General features: G+C 34.9%; 1 protein-coding gene across 1 annotated transcript in view; it reads left to right on the top strand.

The window, feature by feature from the left end:
- LOC145663733 (uncharacterized) overlaps positions 1-14,533 on the top strand; it is an 896,365-nt gene that overhangs the window by 713,894 nt on the left and 167,938 nt on the right. The gene's annotated exons all lie outside the window — the stretch shown is intronic.

Below are 14,533 nucleotides of genomic sequence, written 5' to 3'. Positions count from 1 at the left end.
TGGGAGAGGATACTTCTTAAAAATAATCAGATAAGCTAGCTAATTAGTTACTACTATAATTAGAGAAAATTAAACATATCATATTTCCTTGCGCTTGCGCGGGGCTCTACGGGTTGCTAGTTTTAAATATTACTTTATTGTAAATTTTTTTAAAAGTCCAAAATTTTGTCGCCCCCTACATTCTTCCGCCCTGTACTTGAGCACAGAATAGCACTTACCTAAATACGGGCATGCTCCCAACAAAAAGTTAGGTGTGTGCGCCTGACTTTAACATCCTGTATATTGAAATTACCTCAGGGGAGAATCGTTTGAAATCATTACTGACTCCAACTATTGTGGGACATGAAGAAGACATAGTTAAAGTAAAGGGAATATGATATTTTGTCAAAGAATCGGACACATTGTCAAAAAAATCGGACACTTTCTGAAAAAAAAAGTCACATCGGCAAACACAAGAAACGGTTATTTGGTCAATTACTTTTTGACGATGTGACAGTTTCACAAAGTATCTTGTTCCTTGTGTTGTTTAACAATGTGTACCTTTCTTTTGAAGAAGTAATCGATTGTGTTGTGTCGATGTAACCGTTTGACGAAATCCTTTACTTTAAATCTAGGACCAAATAATCATTTTCGCAAAAGAAACTATCACTTCCTTAAAATAAGCGTGTACATCGTGAACCACAGTGCACGGCCAGTTCATCAAACGGCCACACCGTGAGAAACTAATTAAGGAAATGACAATTCCCTGTATTTGATGATGTGTCTGTTTCTTTAAGAAAATGGCTGATTCTTCTGACGATGTTTTTGTTTGAGGAAGTAGCATGTTCCCTTCACTTTGGATCTAGAATATATCGCCAAATATCGTTTCATTGAAAGGAACGGACACTTTCAAGGAAAGGAGCACACACATCGTCAAACACGGAGAATGAAATATAGAAGAAGTAATAGAGTGAAGTGGTAAAGAACGGTATGGTAAGTGATCAAAACTGAGACAAAATGAAAATATACGGTTTAGTAATAATACATTTTCGAGGTTGTTTGGCAGTATTTTTAGTCATTTTACTCGTAATTTAGTTTATCTTTCTGTGCCACTTCCACAAGCACTTTGTTCTTTTCAAACAGATGTGAATCTTCACCCGTAATGTGTATGTGTCCATACACTTTTGACGTCTATTGTCTTTTCACAGACAACAAATGCTTTACTACCATAGATCAGTCCTTGTTAAGACAAGTAACCACTTCCTGCCATTGATTTAGTTCAGCAGCTGTTGTCTCTCGTTCAGTTTTATTTTTATTCTAATTTTGTATTTCAAGTAAACAGGTAGCCTAATATTAACACAACTTTTTGATTTCGTTTGAAAGTTTTCTTATTTTGTACCATAACATTGCAATCGACAAGCGTACGACCTAAAAATGCATACGGCTTTCATTATCATTATAGCTGAGTATTAACCTCAGTGATTTAGAAGGTAAAATATCGTCTATCTATCAATTGTTGATATGGGTTAGATCACTAGTGAGCAGGATATATTATCTTGTTAAACGTTTATTCAAAAGAGAATCAGGAATCTGTCTAAGGGATATTTCAATATATTGATTCATATTTTAAAATATCGAAATATGAATATCAAAGATATAACTGATCGATATGTTAACATTTCATTTTTTATAATGACATATTTAAACATTTTTATATTAATATACCGTATTTTTGACATGTTGCTTTTGATATTTGGCGTTTTTTAACCACATTTTGGTATCCAACATTTCCCGAATGACAATAAGAAGTAACAACATGATTGGTCATTTAATTATTCACTTACAAGGGAACATCTTATATTGATAGAAGCGTTGCCCAATAAAACCATGTGCAATCGATAGAGGAGTCAAGAAAAGTGAGAAATCCAAAGTTTTACGGGCCGACACCCAGAAACACAGGAGATACAGAGGAAAGAAGAATCTAGAATCTTGAGAAGATAGCAATGCAATAGATACACTGACACAGAAAGAACTTCAAAATGATTAAAGTAATGAAAATGACATTTACACAACAGTATAGTAAGCAATCATTGTACCCACCGACATGCTCAATAACATCATATGTAATGCAGTGTTGCCAACTGAGCACGAAATGAAGTTTTGTTAAATGGCACGGAACACAAATTATAACATGTAGAAAATCTAATTATGAGTAGAACCATACTTGTGAGGTCATGATGTACAGTGATGCCAACGTTTATAAACATTTAAAAACGATCGAAAATGACTAATATTAGTGTCGAATCCATAGTTTTCTGAGTCTCTTACATGAACACTGATACTTTCGATCCCGTTTAAATCTAAATTCGTACCCGCAACTTGGAGGACGGGGAGGAAGGGATATTTAAAAATCATCGAAAATGACATATATTAGTGTCTAATCCATAGTTTTCGGGATCATACAGATGTATATGTGTGTGTGTGTGTGTGTGTGTGGTGAAAAATGGCCGATATTAGTGTTGAATCTATAGTTCTTGGGGTCGCCGAGATGTACACAGTGACACTAATTGAATTACGGATTGACACTTCTGATGCTGTTTAAATCCAAATTCAGCCCCGCATCTTGGGTGAGAGGGAAAGGGAAATGCATAAAACTAATCAAAAATAAACCATATTAGTGTCGAATCAATAGTTTAGTGGGTCGCTTAGATGAACAGTGATACTTTCGATTCCGTTGAAATCCAAATTCAAACCTGCAACGTGGGAGAGGGGAGAAAGAGATATTTAAAAATTATCGAAAATGACCGATATTGGTGCTGAATCCACATTTTTTGGGGTAGCTGACACTTCCAATGTCATGGAGGGGGAGGAAATATATATATATATATATATAATAGTCAAAAATGACCAATATTAGTATTGAATCTATAGTTCTTGTGGGCTCCGAGATGAACAGTGACACTAATTGAATTATGGAAAGAAAATAGTTATTTCTTCAGTATTAGAAGACGAATCACAGTTAATTTACAACTAAGAGAAAAGATTGTTCCTACGTCATAAGGTTCCCAAACATTAACAAAAACTGTGTAAACATGCTTGCTGCAATAAACAATAAAAAATTAATGGCAATAAAATAATGACATACAAAGATGTGTGTTTAAATTATTTATTTCAACCCAGCAAAGGTTGTAATATATGATAGTAATTTACTAAAATCAGTTAATTTTGATAATAGCTTTCTCTATATAGGTTAACGTCCATATTATAATTTCTTAATACTGCTAAGAAACTCATCTAAATTTACTATCTGATAAAACAAAATATTTAATAATACTCTATTTATGAATAGCACTTTCTGGTAGTTGTATGTTTAACCATTTCAACAATAAATTTGGTTCACAAATGGTAGACGTGGAAACCAACACAGATAATTAGAAGCCATGTAACTGAAAGTTCTCCAGAGAACGACATAATTAGACGGTGACAGCACTGGTGAGTCCCAAGATAAATATAAAATTTCCAGAGCACGAGGGTGCAGATCCTGCTGTTCTGCGCTGACCATACTCTCAGTTATATTTCCTTTCGTATATTTTGCTATTAGAAAGAACTGGAACGAAATATAGAATTCCTAAAAACACATAAAATTATAATATTAACCTTATACAGCAAAATGTGGAAAGCAAACTTATTACTTGTACGAATTTTTATGTCTCAGCAAGGCCTGAAGGATCACTCAATTTCGCTAAATTCAATCTGAAGGTCATTTTACAGCTCATGAATCGCAAAAAACAAATTATCATGCAGTTTGACTAGGAAGAACTGATGCAGTTTTCCTCCCTCCATTTTACATTGGATTTTCCTTGTAAATAATCTGAAAATAATTCCCTTTGTTATATAAATATGTGGAGCAAACAGGCTCAGATTAACACCTGGGCTGAGTGAGCTCTGGGGCCTAAAGCGACATTCAATTTGAGGCTGGCATATTTGGCTTCCCTTTTACCCCTCCTTATATAGGGTAGGTAGGAAGTGATCGAATCTGCTTTTTAATAAAACGTTTATTTTAAAGTGAAATAAGATTCTATTCATATTAAACTTACGTTAGACTAGAGCTTGGGGTATTAAGTGCTTCGGTTGTTTAATACATACTTTGGTATGTAACTGGATTTGTGAGTCTGTGCAAACTGACAAAATCGATATTATAGGAGGAGATATATTGAAAGATAGAAGAAGATTGAAAATAGAACATTTTCTATATATTATCGAACTTCTTCTTTTAACTCATAACTGAATCCCATTTTTAATATATAATTATTTGTATATATGCACTCATTTTCAGTTATTGGTTGTTTTCGTGATGGGAACAAATAACTTTGGCATTAACGTTCTCATTAAATATGTCATTAATCACCTAATCTATATCTGAGCCACTATGTATATACGAATGGATCACATGTTAAGGTATACTACACTAATTTATTTTCTCCAATTGTCTGTCTATTTTTATGCGTCTACTTTGTTTTACTTTGATTTTCTTTAAGAAATTCAAACTGAAAACTAGGTTAATGAAACTTTCCTCAGATTTGAGAAAATATCATAAAATAAAAAAAAGAAAAAGAAAAGAAAAGAAAGGAGTATTAACTTTTCTATGAGGTAGGAAGGTCTTTCCAGAAATCATTGAAGATCAACCGATGTTAGTCAACCCATGGTTTTAGCTCTTTTAGAGATAATTTAAACTTTCTTAGAACTGGAACTTCGTAGTTTATAAAAAAACGATTTTCTCTTCACTTACTTCTTAATGAAGCATTCATACCTCTGGTATAATACATTTCAAATGCGGAATCATTTTTGCATTAAATTACTTAGGTTTGATTTCATGTCTCACCTTACATAGAGATTAATTGTAGATTATCTATCTAATTTTTTAAATTGTTTTACCTTATCACTGTTAAAAGTAGTATTTCTCGTTCTTTACTCACGATACTTTGATATTGTTCCACATCCTGTTAATATTAAAAGTAAAAGTAACGCAATATCTTCAGGATCTTTTGTAAAAAATTTTGCCTTAAATTTACTGACCGATTACCGTCAACTCTCGCTGCCATCCGATTACCCTAAATTTTACGGACCACCGTTTTTTCATAAAAACGGCAGACTGTATATTTAGAAGCAAAATAATATTGACCGTGTTTAGAAACAAATTTGGTACCGTATATTCTACGGCAATTTACCGTAATATTTAGGGATCGTTTTTTTTTTTTTTAAAAAAAGCACAGGTCTCTTATTACCGTACAAGATTTACGATAATAACACACCTGTGTCCTCTTGCTAGATCCAGTAAGAATTCTTGCTGGTCAATATATATTGACCCAATTCTCATCGAATTGCTGGAAATTGTATCAGTACACACACTGGCTAGCAATAATTTTTGCTGGATGGATGCAACTAGAGTGCACACTGGTCCACTGCTGTTAAAGACTACTTAACTAAAGAAAACAAAAGTGAATGAAAGAAGCGTTGCACCTACGACGTGCATAATATCCATAAGAATAAAAGTTGAAATTAATTCTTAGTTTGTAATATCGAACCCTTGTTCTGATATCATGTTGAACATACATTGCTTTTTCTTTTCAAAATTACTAATTTTGAGATGTATTGAACAAAACACCAGAAGAGGATTCGATATTACATAAAAAAAATCTTGAATTTTATAGCTGAGTTTTCGCACGCTTTGAAGATGTAGTTGGAACAAACATCCATGCCCTTTTAAGATATTCATGGTTGCATAATTATGTAACAGTGGCATCAATGCTTAAAAAAAAAAAAAAGTCACCAAACTTCCAGAGTATCGAACTTTTGCATATTTAGACTATTAAACGCTCAAATGTATTAACAAGACACCAGAACAGATTATAGGTACTCAGAACTAAATTAAAGATAAAAACATTTACAGAAATATTTTTCAAATCTAACAATTTATTTATCCAGAAATAATAATGACAGCATGGGCGCCCGATGAAAATTTTCTAGGGGACTCAACTCCCTGGTTACTATATACCCTGATATTTTTTATTTGTATTAAGAAATTTAATACGTTTTCACTAGCTAGGGGAGCGACCCCCTGCCTCTCCTTCGGGCACACATGAGTGACAGTATACTTTTGTTTCTGTAACATGAAAAATTCCAGTTGGTGCAACACAATTTATGTAATACTGTTACGGGAAACTACGAAGCACTTTTCCTATTTTTTTTTTTTTAAGTACTTCAACATTGTGATTCTAATTCTAGCTTCACAAACCACACGTAGTTGGCTACATTATCATAAAACTTTATACATCCAGCAGCTTCTTGGTTTCGAATCGTTGCACTTTGGAGCGATCTACTTGCCACGATAGCCAAATAAGTTTTTTTTTTTTTTTGTCACCGAACAAAGTTCAAATATTAACATGGTGCTTTCCCATACATTACCTTGCTTAATGTTGAATTTCCAGGATAACTTCAACAGTGGTAAGCCTATTGTATATATCACACCAGAAAACCACACACTAAACAAACAAACAAACAAACAAAAGAAAGAAACAAAAGAAAACAAAGCACAACACATCCGAACCTTCGCGCCATTAATCCTCGCTTCGAACATGTGCTTTTTCTCTCCAATGAGCATGCCCGACACAAGCATCTGACAAGAAAACGGTCTCCTACCATTATTTTAGAAAAACGGTAAACCGTATATTTTTTTAAGGTAGGAGGCACTTATTTTCACGGTTATTGGTTACAGTGGGGAAGGGGATATACTTTCTCAGTGATTTAGTTCTCCTTTGGTCTAGTGGCTAGGGCGTGTGCCTTTAGTGTACTTAGTTCCAGATTCGATTCCCGACGGGAAAGCTTAGTCGGATTTTAACTGTCTTCGATATGTATGCGTTCGTTTCCCTGCCGTGTTAAGTAGCAAATGGTAACAAGAATTAAATTAGGAAAATCACGTTACTGAGAAATATTCAATTAATCAGTTAACAAAAATGATACTCTGTATAACGCACTCATTTCTGCTTCGTGGAGTCCTAGGTGCAATCCCATTTTGCACCAAGTGAGCTTTGTAGAGGATAAACACCATGTGTGTGGGTTTAATCAAGATTTTTCCATTTCGTCCCATTTTCTTCATTCCGTCGTTTCATTTATCATCAAAATTACCGTCTCCCTTAGTTTCCAAGGCACACAGAGAAAAATCCGTTCTCCGGACAGCGGTATATTGTACAAATATACGGTATCTTCTTGCTTACTATAGAAATCAGTACGGAGCATACGTTATCCATATGGTACATAGGCACTGCCCTTAGATGTTACATCATGCCGTTGCAGGATGTCTGACATTTAACAGTTTTCCGTATATCACATGCATATACTTATGTTACCTTCGTCAGCTATTTTGTATGTGAAATCCTGATCGCCTACATTGTTTCATACAGAAAGTTCGTATAGATGGAACAATTATACAGAAAGTATTATTAAACACGCGTTTTCAGTTATAAGTCTGCTGTATGTTGTCCAAAAAGTACAGGAATTACACATGCATCCTATCTTTTTAAGTACGCCACCTACATTTTTTTTTCAGTGCATAATCATGGGAAGTAAAATTGACAGATTTTTTTGTCACATAAAGATGGAGCATACTTAACAAATAAGAAGGATAGAGTAGCACTTTTCTGTAATGCCAATAAAGTACCCATTTCTCTAAAAGAGTGGTTTTCAACCTGAAGGTCGTGAAGATTAATCCAGAAGGAATCAGCTCCTGATAGAAATAAACTATGAAATTATGCATTAAGCACTACTTGTAATCGCCATTTACAATTTAGCTTTTAATAAGTTTCATACATTCCACATGTTATACATTTTGTCTTTGTTATAGGAAGGAGGCGACAGCTCGTCAATATGCAAGATTTATCAATGAAGTTGCCAAGTAAACAGCTAATCCTACACAATGAATATAGAGCGGCAAATCCTATATTTCAAATATACACCCAAACACTAACCTAATTACAATAAAAACATTTTAAATTAAGTGTGTTTATAATTCATTGGTGTAATGAAAGGCAACAATTCAGGTCTGAACTGTAGTCTCCAGGAGGGCTGTACCAAGAGGGTGGTTCTAGGGATCCAGCCCCCCTGAAATTCAGACTTTTCTGTAAATTTAATCTAATTTTAGGAGTTATATAACAAATTTTAATGTAATTTATTTGTTTTATTAAATTTTTAATCCTAGAAAGCTTTGGGGCCCCCAAAATAAATTCTTGTGTATGTTGATGTTCTCTAATAGCTCTATTGAAGTAAAACGCGATTTGTACTGTTGGTCCATTTACTTTCAGTACTAATATTAATGATGAGTAGTATACGCATAATTTCATAAACAAAGGAGGGGGAAGTAAAGCTTCCAAGTCCATACTGTTTCAGGGATTTTACATATATACTGTAGAACAAAGAAAATAAAATAATGAACTTCATTGTAGAAATCTAATAAGCATATGTTTTGAGACGTGCTAAGAAAGGTAAGTTGTCATTTTTCTTTAAACATATCACAAGTGTTCTTTGTGAGCACTTTGTGTAACAAGGCACACATCTACCCGATAGTCTATCTACTGCCCAATCTTTTTTTGGAACAAAAGATCCAATATATTTCAATCAAAATTTTTCTTGTAGCCCTTATATCTGGAGAACTTAATACATTATAGCCAAACCCAAACTATCACTTAACGAAATTTAATGTGCTTATTCCGTATAAAATACTAAAACTCGATTCAGGGCCCCTTCAAAAATTTTGTGGCTCCTGAACCAAAAAGTAATTATTTGCCAAGATCGTAATCTTTTGATGCATTTTTTTGGGGGGGGGGATTATTCCTAAAATTATTTTCATGAAATTCTGTTCTGGGTAGAATCAAAATTAATAAACACCCCTTTTGGAAATGCTCAATGGTAGCGACAACAATCATACAACGAATGAAACTTATCGATAGTAATTGTACCCACTGGCTTTATTAGGAATTGGCATCGTCTTATTATAAATTCTAGTCAAGTATTTGAGGAAAGAGTATCCGGACAGAAGTCAGTAGTTCGTTGGTTGGAGTGGAGCTTATCATATCTTTAGGCACCAAGGCATATATGAGACGCGAACTTACAGTTTAAAGTAGAATCACTGTAATGCGTTCAAATCTTCACGTTCTTCGATTGTGAAACGAATCCAGAGGACTCGGTATACCAAAGGCGCACGAGCTGGCTAATAGACCAGCGGGGAGGGCTGAAATCAGTAATTGCATATGAGCACTTTCCGAAGATTCTCAGTAGTTCGCCAATGCCTTTTGCTGGAGATTAAACATTATACTAATAATACATTACTGAATGGTCATACTGCTGAATGTGATTCCTTAACATTAAAGAAGATATTGAAATCGTACACGCTTAGCCCAGTATTGCTCGACACGGGGTATCTATTAGACAACCATTAAGGTTTAAAAATAATGAAGAGCGCTTCACTAAATCTACTGAAATCCTTAATTTGTGTCCGCATAGCTAAAATTCTAATATTCGTATTTTTAAAGCGGGATTTAGCTGAGGTTCTACTATTCGACTCAAATGGTAGTTGTGTGTTAGTCCATTTGTTCCAGATAATTCCCGTAAAACATATCTTATTCTGGTTAATGTGCTCCCTTTCTACTTGTAAAAATAATCCTATTGTTTGTGGTTACAATCCATCCCATGTATAAGTACACATGTAAACGAAAGACAATTTCTAAAAAATAGACTGCGTAAACATTTTTTTCGATTATGACCAAAGTGAATGTATGTTCTCTTTATGGAATTGTAAATATTCCCAAAACTTACATTTTAAATCTGAGAAGATGGAAAGTCTGAATCCCTTTCACTATAGTACTCTTTGTAGTAGCACTTACTAGATCTAATTGAAGCGAGTATTAGCAACGTGTCTGCAAACCCTGCGGCTTAAACTTTCCTTCTTTCCACTACTGCTTTTCGCTAATGTTATATCACGTGATCTGTAGATTGTCACCCTGAAGTGAACACTGTTCCCCATACACACCTAACACACTGGCCACTTCTGATGCACTTGCTTCAAATAAACAGACACTAAAAATTTGACTACTTTCAACCTCTGAAAAATCTTTTATTTGGCATCACTACTATCTGCCGGCTTCAGCAACGACTCGTTCTGCACCGTATAACGTACTACAGATGATCATTCAACACACCACAAAAGTGGCAAGACGTTGTTCACTAATCTCAAGTCTTACCACCTCACTATCTTAGTGCTGCAAACTATGGGAAATTCTATTATTATATTCCGCTTTGTTTCACTGCTAAAACGAAGACTTGCTTTGTATTAATTGCGCGCTATTAAGGCGCGCATATGTGCTGTTATGTTGTATGTTTTCAATTTTATCTTCTTTGGTATTAATTATCATAATAGATATTTAGCAGTGAGTAGTAACCAATTCACGGGGTTAGTGCAACAGTGGTCTAACTCACATTTTTTTTAGAATGGAGAAAAATCAAGTTAAAGTTAAACACATGTGTTTTTTGTACAATATTCCAAAAGCAAGCACAAGTAGTTGAATGTGTCATACATTGTACATACATAAATTGTACAGAAAACTTCATGTGTTTAAGTTTAACTTGATTCTTCTCCATTTTTAAAAAGATGGGTTAAACCACTGTTGTGCTGACCCTCTCAATTATTAATCTAGTTAGAACTGCTGCATTACTTTTACTGAAATAGTATTATTTCTCCTTCATTTAAGCGGTCAAATATTTATATCGAAAAGTTTAATCATATATATCACTTATATAAATGGTTGTATGTAAACCTGCAGCCAACTTAAAAATAAGTCCGTATTCGCAGAAGGCTGATAGGGTTTAATCTTATTTCCAAAGTGTACTTATTACCTTATAAAAAGTCGTACCACTACCATCGCTTGTATTTTATCGGATCATTATGTACTCGGTATTATAGACATTGAAATTTCCATTGTAATAAAATATGTTAAAACATAGCCACCCATTGTTCCCAGTAAAGCTTCGGTGGTGAAAGCGATATTGTAGATGTCCTATAGCAAAACGAGGATTTCTGTTTCCTGCTTGACGTTATGATAAAACTCAAAAATGTTGTGTTGTCGCTTTATCCATGTGGAACTCTACCTAGTTCTTGTTGGCTCCGCATAAGCGAAGAATATCTTTTCGATAGATTGGGGCCATGGTAAATTGCACCTCGCCTTCACCTTCATGTTGTAGTCCATGCAACGGCGCAGACTTTTTAAAATTTATATGGCTGCATATCACTGTTACATATTCTCACGGAGGGTCTCGATAGTTTTTGATTGATTTCCTTTTTGTTATATTATGTTAAGAATATTGTCACAAAGGGTTGTGCTCGATTCTATTCAATTATAGTTCCATCTTTTATTATGGGACTGTCTTTGACTAGGCCAGAGACAGGCGAGGGAGGGGTAGTACTTTTTTTTTTTTTTACACAAACACATTTGAAACAATTATGTTTTAGAGGTTCGAAATTTTAACTTGCATCTCAATGTTTTAATTGCTTATTAATTTTTGATAATGGCAAGTGAGAAATATTTATTTTATTTTGTTTCTATCAAACTAAAAATCGTGTGGGTGCGGCGTACCCACAAGGTTGTTTATGTGAGTGCTGGAGCCCTGGAGCACCCATGTAGTCGGCGCGCATGAGTCTATCAAACTCACATTCAACTTCTCTTTGTAACTCTATCCGGTGACAATCAGCATTTCCTGCTTGCAGGACACTTTCTCTGCGCTTGCGGTAAAAGTCGTTACGCACCTTCCAAGAGATGTCACGACTCGCAATTGCCTAAATGTAGCCAATTGCATGAGATAAATGTGAGTCTAATCTATTATGACAACCGTCTTCCAGTTTGAATCCCCCTTATTTCCGTGCAGTTTGTCTATGTTCAAGAACGTGGTGAGGGAAGAGGTTTTGAACCCGACCCTTATGTACATAATGTAGCGACAAATGGCGTGGCTCACGGACGGCTGAGCCAAACTTAACCTTAGGGCTATGTCACATTGGTGTGATGGATTCTTTTAGCCTGTTAGTCGACGAAATCCACGAACCACATCAGGTGACTCATCCACTCCACCACTAGTAAGCTCGAACGGGGCTAATTTGTTTGCTAGTGTTTCTGCATGGATACCATTTGTGTTTACTTGGTCACGATATACTTACCTATGACTACCTCAACACACGTCTAAAACATTTTCCTGAACAGTTTCGCTATTTGAAAATAATGTGCATTGGAAAATACCTATTATATAGTATATTATTCTCAGTGGCGTATTTACGATTTTGTTACTGGAAGGGGGAAGGGCTTTGGTAACTTTATTCCTGGAAATGTGACAATTCTGCAAGATATTTCATTTACTTTAATATAGAAAATAAAATTTCGGGAGGGACTTGAGCCCGGAAGCCCCCCTTAAATACACCACTGATCATTCCCAATAATAGTTTATTTTCTACTGCATATCATCAGCCGTAACACAATAGTCCGGCACCTGCAACCTGAGCAACTACATCAATAAACAACACCCGTTGCATGCTCCTGACGCAATTACATAGACAACAGCTGTGTTGTCAAATCATCCGGAATCAACCATTTCTGCGGAAAATCAATAAAGTACAGTGTATAGTTAATAAATAAATATTGGACAATGAAACGATAAAACTTAAGTGGAAAAAAAGAACACATTTTAGCTTAGACTTATTATTTAGCATTAATATGATACTTAAGACTTGAAGATAAGAAGATTGAAAAACAAAATTTGAAGTTTTAATTAAAGTTCCTTAATTAATTCATTAAATCTTATTAAGCGATGTTGCTCTTGAGCTTGAAGGGAAAACACTCTCGCTCGCTCCTATTTATTCTCTCACGTTTTGTTTCTTTTCAAATTATTTTTTCCCTTTCTAATTGTGCATCAGGGAATGAACTGTAATGAAATAATCATTATTAACGAAGTATCTTCGTTAATGAACATAATGGAAGTTCAGGTGATTAATTTATAATTAATTCACATCCTGTTTCTGTGAAATAATGGATTCCTTAGTAGTGTTACAAATAGTGGCAGTAATAGGAGAAAGAGAAACGCACTGAACATCAGTGGTAGAGCGCTCACCTTTGGTGCGAGGGTTCTCTGGTTCGACCCCAGGACATGTGACTTTGCGGTGGAATTCTTGTCTCTGGGTTTTCTCGGAGATCTCCCTTTTCCTCCCATCTTCCGATTTCACCAATTCTTTCATAATTATAAATTTTTATTAATGTATTGTCTCGTAATCCTAAAACGTAAGAACGTTAATACAAGACTCCCTAGAAAAGAACTTGTTAAAACAGAAGAATTAGAAAGAGTTCGAAAGTAAGTGAAATATACAAGGTCTTCGTTGGTAATAGGGGAGGGGTATTATGGTAGTAGCAAATAACAATATCTTGAGGACTTATAAGAAGGTAGTGATAGACCGCATTGTGTAGATTCTTTTTAAACATCCCACATTATCTTCCGAGATTAAGAGAGATGGTGATTGTCAACATGACTAAAATTGTTGATGAAGAAAGTAGGAGCAAAGGCGAGAACTCCAAGAAAACGCACATGCGTGATGTTTGTCCACCACAAAGCACACTTGGCATGAACTGGAATCAAACCAGTGACCTGATGCACCATGATGAGCGCTCTACCATTGAGCCACCGCTGCCTTCACGTGGACTGGATTTCAAAGAAGAAAATGTAGTACGTAAGAATGATTACGAGTTTAATAGAAATGAAAACACGACAACTCAATACTTCATGAAGGCAATGAGAACGGGATACTTCATGAAGGCAATCATAATATCGTTGGCTAAGAAATCGAACGCAGAGAAATATGAGAAGTATAGAACTATTAGCCTCTATACGGATGAAAAGAAAAAGATAGAGGGAGATACTCGGAATTCAACAGTATGCTGTGTGAAAGAACAAATGAAGGAGCTGAGGAGAAACAATTCGAGATTAGGAGGGAATAATCACAAAATATTCAATGTACTTATTAAGGGTAATCGATGAAAGGTCTATAGAAAAAGGGATAGAAGTATGTGCTCTACCGCTAAGCAACCTTCAGATTGGTATCATCTGTCGATTGATATAAATCTTACGTTTGGAGAATATTACAGTTGTGGTCGCGGATCCTCAATTGCAAGTGTTCAGCTTTTGTGCGAGCTGTTCTTGGTTCAACTCCAGCTCGCGCCAAGTGAGATTTGTGGTGGATAAGCTCCATTTGTGTGGGTTTTCGATTTCCTCTTACTTTCTTCATTCCATCAATTCATTCATTACCATCGTTACCATTCATTACCACTTTTCTTGATCTCGGTGCATAATTATAGGACACTAGAGAAAGAAGTCAACAAAAATTAATATTTCAGGATTAATCATATTTTTTTCAGTTATATCTAATTCACGATAATATGCATTATTAATTTTCCAGAGTCGTAATAAAATATTT

Source organism: Thermobia domestica, chromosome 11 (genome assembly GCF_964235325.1).
Source record: "Thermobia domestica chromosome 11, izTheDome1.hap1.1, whole genome shotgun sequence".
Classification (NCBI taxonomy): domain Eukaryota; kingdom Metazoa; phylum Arthropoda; class Insecta; order Zygentoma; family Lepismatidae; genus Thermobia; species Thermobia domestica.
This window is presented reverse-complemented; position numbering and strand designations above follow the sequence as displayed.